This window comes from Sardina pilchardus, chromosome 17 (assembly GCF_963854185.1).
Source record: "Sardina pilchardus chromosome 17, fSarPil1.1, whole genome shotgun sequence".
Taxonomy (NCBI): domain Eukaryota; kingdom Metazoa; phylum Chordata; class Actinopteri; order Clupeiformes; family Clupeidae; genus Sardina; species Sardina pilchardus.
The window spans coordinates 23,954,475-23,959,474 of NC_085010.1; the positions used below are offsets into that span (position 1 = coordinate 23,954,475).

A 5,000-nucleotide genomic window follows, 5' to 3' on the forward strand; every position below is an offset into this window, starting at 1 on the left:
GTAGCGATTCCTGAAACAACTGAGCTTTCAGCATAGTCAGAGAGAGCAAGTGGGAAACAGTATGAGATGGAGAGAGAGAGAAATAGAGTGAGAGAGAAACAGAGAGAGAGAGAGCGAGAGAGGCAGAGAGATGGTAATAGAGAGTGGGAGAGCATTGTTAGGCATAGTTGGGTGTCTTTGCTCTGTGAAGGAGTCGTGTGGTGTTTCTTTAATGCCTGGCAGGGACTCGGGGATCAGTGCATGGCTGCCGTTTAATGTGTGTGCCCCCCTTGTAAATAAACAGGCTTTTACAGCCCAGGGAGACAGGGGTCGTAAACCAGTGCATTGCTTCCTCCTCAGCACGCTGTCTTACAGCAGGAGGAGGACGTGGCAATCTCAAACCTGGGTTTGGGTTCTCTCTGTGTGATTGCGTGTGTGTGTGTGTGAGTGTGTGCGTGTGTGTGTGTGTGTGTGTGTGCGTGCGTGCGTGTGTGTGTGTGTGTGTGTAGGGGGGGGGGGGGGTTGTGGTGTATTCATGTACCTGTATATGAGGGTGTAAGGTACGGAAGTGTTCTTAACCCTCTGTGGAAACAAATGTGTGTACTGGTGTGTGTGTGTGTGTCTGTGCACATGTGTGTTTGTGTGTGTGTGTGTACGAGTGTGTTTGCTGGTTTATGAGTTTATGTGTGTATTTATGCCCACGTGTGTATTTAAGTGTCTGTATGTGTGTGTGTGTGTGTGTGTGTGTGTGTGTGTGTGTACTCACTGGTGCGACAGGAACAACTCTTTTATCGCGACCTTGACCCGGCAGCCAGCGAGCGCCACCTGTGCCACAAATCACGCGCCCCTACAACAGTCCCATCTGCCCACACCTACCCCCCCTCCCCCCTCCCCCCACACTGCCTCCGGGTGGAGAGAGACAGCTATGCCAGCTCCACGGGCATGAAACACGGTCCTCGCTGGCACTCTGCGCCATTCCGTTTATCACTGTCCTTGTCTAACGAGGCTCTGTCACTTTTCCATCATGAGACCAGTTCAATGTCACCAGCCAGTTCAGGCGAGAGGACGCCAACAGAGGCGCCTGTCTAAAAATGCAGAGAATGTCTGCTTTTAGTAATGCGTCCCCGGCCGCAGTTTTATGTCGCAATGCCCTCATTACAGAGGACATGAAGGAGTACAATGAAAGCGAGCGGTTGTGTACGACCGCAGGATATTACTTTTTTAATAGCAAGCATTCAGTATATTTGTTTAGGATTGTAGCGAGAGAAGTACACAGTATCAGTGTGATATTTATACTTTTTTAAGTAGTGTGTGTGCTTTGTGCTATTCTAAATTAACAAAAGCACTGTGATATTAAATGTCATTCTGTTCCACTTTTTTTTTGAAAAGGAACAATGAGATTTCTGGCGCGTTGCATCACATTGAAATCGGAGTTAACTTCACTACGGCAGCAGACGACTATTATGTTCTCATTAAAGGAGACATAGAATGGAAACCATTTTTGTCTTGGTTTTGAGAAATTAGGAGAGGTTATGCATAACCAAAGAGCTATGAACATGAGGCATGTAATTTGCCCTCCTTCATATGGAAATCTTGAGCTTAGAAATAGACACTTATGTCAGATATCGTAAAGCCATTGAAGTTAAATTGTGGTTGCCAAAGAGGGCGCCATTTAGTCAAAAGGGCCATTTCAATACCCAGTCTAAATATAAGGTTTAAATTGGGCTTGTAAAATTCCAATTGAGTTTATTTTTTATAAATCAAGGTTGTATTATATATGCTATTTTAACATCAGAGAACACAGTACAATACTCAATTCATCCACTCTATGTCCTCTTTAATCATCACACAATATGGATGCAGTGTGAACACGAATGTATTCATTCAGTCACCTAATAGTCTTTCATACGCTGGGCTGAATCAGGCTTTGGTTATGATCTTGCAGTGGCCTCTGTCTAAAGGCCAGTGTCTGTCCCCTGTAATCACAGAAAGAACACAGCTGGACGGGTCAGCGTGAAAGGTTACTGGCGAGAACTCCCGCTGTCTAATGTCACGCAGGTGAAGTGAGAACGGCGACATGGAGACGAGCTCCACAGGGACATTTTAAAGGCCCCCCCAACGCCGGGGGTCAGGAGGGACAAGTGTGATTCTGTAAATATAGGGCAGAATGGAGGGGAATCGTGGAAAATTGTGAGGGATCAAAATGGAGATCGTGGGGGTGGCATGGCATGAGATGAGGTAGGGGGGATGGGTCTGCATTGGTCCCAATGAGGCTCGTAAATGGATGTCACATTTGAGACCAGAACAGATTTCACCCCAGCCTAATAGAGAGGCACAAAACAGCTATAAGAAGACCATTTTTTTTGTCATTCGTTTGAGAGCTTTGGTCTGATGGCGCACGTCCAGGGGTCTCATTCACTTGTGCCCTGAGATGAATCCATCCGCTGGGGCATGAAGGTCAAGACTGAAGGTGTTTTTTTGGCACTATCTGTCTCTGTCTGTCTCAATCCTTTATCCTTTATCTGTGCCTCCCTCATGTGTCTGAGGATACCCCTCCCAGACATACTTTCTCCTCTCTTCTCTCTCTCTCTCTCTCTCTCTCTCTCTCTCTCTCTCTCTCTCTCTCTCTCTCTCTCTCTCTCTCTTCCACCTCTTTCACCTTTCCTCTGACATATTTTCTCCTTTCTTCTGTCTCTCTCTCCCGCTCTCTCTCTCTCCTCTCTCTTCCACCTTTTTCACCTTTCCTCTGTCCCTCTCTCCCTCCTTCACCCTTTCTTTGTATCTTTCTCTCTTTGTGTCTGTCTTTATCTCCATCACTCTCCGTCTTGCTCTTTCACCGTCTCCCTATCCTCCTCCTCCTCCTCCTCCTCCTCCTCCTCCCCCTCCTCCTCTCTCTATCCTCTCTCCTGCTCTCATTTCCCTCTCTCTCTCCCTCTTCTCACCCTCTCTCTCCACCTCTTTCTCCTTCTCTCTCTCTCTCCTGTCCCTCTTTCTCCCTCTCTCCTTTCTCTCTCTATCCCTCTTCCTCACTCTCTTTCTCTCCTGCCCCCTCTCTCTATCCTCTCTCCTGCTCTCCTTTCCCTCTCTCTCTCTCCCTCCCTCTTTTCCCCCTTTCTCTCTACCTCTCTCTCCTTCTCTCCCTCGCTCCTGTCCCTCTCTCTCCCTTTCTCTGTCTCTCTCTCTTTCTCTCCTGACCCCCCCCCCCCACACACACACACACACACACACACACACACACACACTCCCCCACCCCCATCCCTCTCTCTCTGAGTGACTCACCCACATTGTCCTTGTTTCCCCTGTTCTCTGCGGAGCCTGTAATGGGGGCTTAGGCCTGGAGGGGGACGAGAGGTATCGGGAGGTGTGGACCAGGGGTGACAGGTCACCGTCTGGGGCCTCGAGGATGCCCCCCTAATTGTCTCCATTACCCTTACACTTCTCTCAGCGTACTCGGCTGGGTCTGGGACTGCAGGCTTGACCCTTTAATACCGAGCACCGTCGAAGGAAATAAATAATTTAAAACGCCGGCCGACCACAAAAAAAAAAAAAAAAAAAGAAGCACTGCTTTACATGACAATATCTGAAGCCCAGGCTCAACACTTGGTGTTATTTTCAAATAGTAAAATAGTTCCATAGTGAAATGTCAGTTCATGTGGTTATTGCTAGTTTACATTTTAAATAAGACTTAATTACATCTACATGGCCCTTCCATTGCTTGCAAAAGGAGCATGCAGGTTGTGGTTGGTGGTCGTCATATACTTTTCATTGGCCCACTGAAAATAATTCTTTGATAGGTTATAGGAATGGGGAGTAAAGGGGCAAATACAGAACTGTACACGGTTGTACTCGATCTAAAAGTACACAGTTGAACAGGTACACAATAACTTAGTCTCAGGCTGATGTGTTCAATTTTCTCTGTAAGTGTACTAAAAAGATAACTTCAATTTGTTTTTGGATCATTTTGAGAGAAGTGTACCTATTCATGTGGTATCGCAAAATGAGAGGCAGTTGTTTATTATTTTATACACACAGTCTGGACTCTTTGAAGGAGTATATTTTTACACTGTCATCTCGTTCACAACACATTAAAATGCCTAATATGAAGCGTAATATAAACATTTCATACTGTATCAATAATTAAGTCGTGAATGCATAAGAAATTACACCAGTGAATAGAAAATGTTTCCCATAAGACCACATTTGCCTCATAAGGGAATTTTAGATGCATATGCATTCATAAGCAGTCCTAACAAGCTCGGTGAAAGTGTCCAACTAGGTTATCTAATGTATAATGGAATATTAGTACTTGCAACTTTTTTATGCCGTCTATGACTTTCACCAAATGATAGAACTCAACAATCTACATGGAAAGGGGGTGGGGAGGAAAGGGGGTTTATTGGGGGTTTGCTTGTATTTTATTCGCTTCTCAATGTGATTTTCTGTGTCCAGGTTGTAACTGCCACTGCCACTGCATGAGCCTAGTTTCTGTATCAGTTGATGTGAACAAAATACATCATTTGTATTATCAATTTTATTTTGTATTTCATTGTATGTTATTGAGCATTTTACATCAGTAGTAGTACAAATGCATTTTGTTGCATTGTGATTCCATTGTGTGCAAATTATTTCAGCTCTTTCCATTCATTGTACAAGTTCCTTCATTCCTGTTTAGCAGGCCCGCAATGGCCTTATTTTTTCTCTCAGAGCATAATTTTCGCAGTAGTGACACGACAGGCCTTTGTAGATAATTTGCCCATTACTGCCTGTTTTAGAGGCTGGCCCTGTCATAAGGCAACATCAAGGTCACTGGCTTGTCTGTCATGAGCCTCTGCAGTTTGCAAAAACAAATGCACATATTTGCTGTGGGCCGTGCAGTTCTATTGTGAGAGTCTGAATGTGTATGGATAGCAATGATAATCCCAGGTATTGAGTGTGTGCTCGGTTCACCTTCGGCATGCTTTGTGTGATGTGCAGATATGACAACACTGTGGACTATTGACCAGGCATGTCTGGGCTTCTGT

General features: G+C 45.3%; 1 long non-coding RNA gene across 1 annotated transcript in view; it reads left to right on the forward strand.

Moving 5' to 3' along the window:
* The window catches only part of LOC134062174 (uncharacterized), a 6,262-nt gene that overhangs the window by 1,212 nt on the left and 50 nt on the right, over positions 1-5,000 (forward strand). The gene's annotated exons all lie outside the window — the stretch shown is intronic.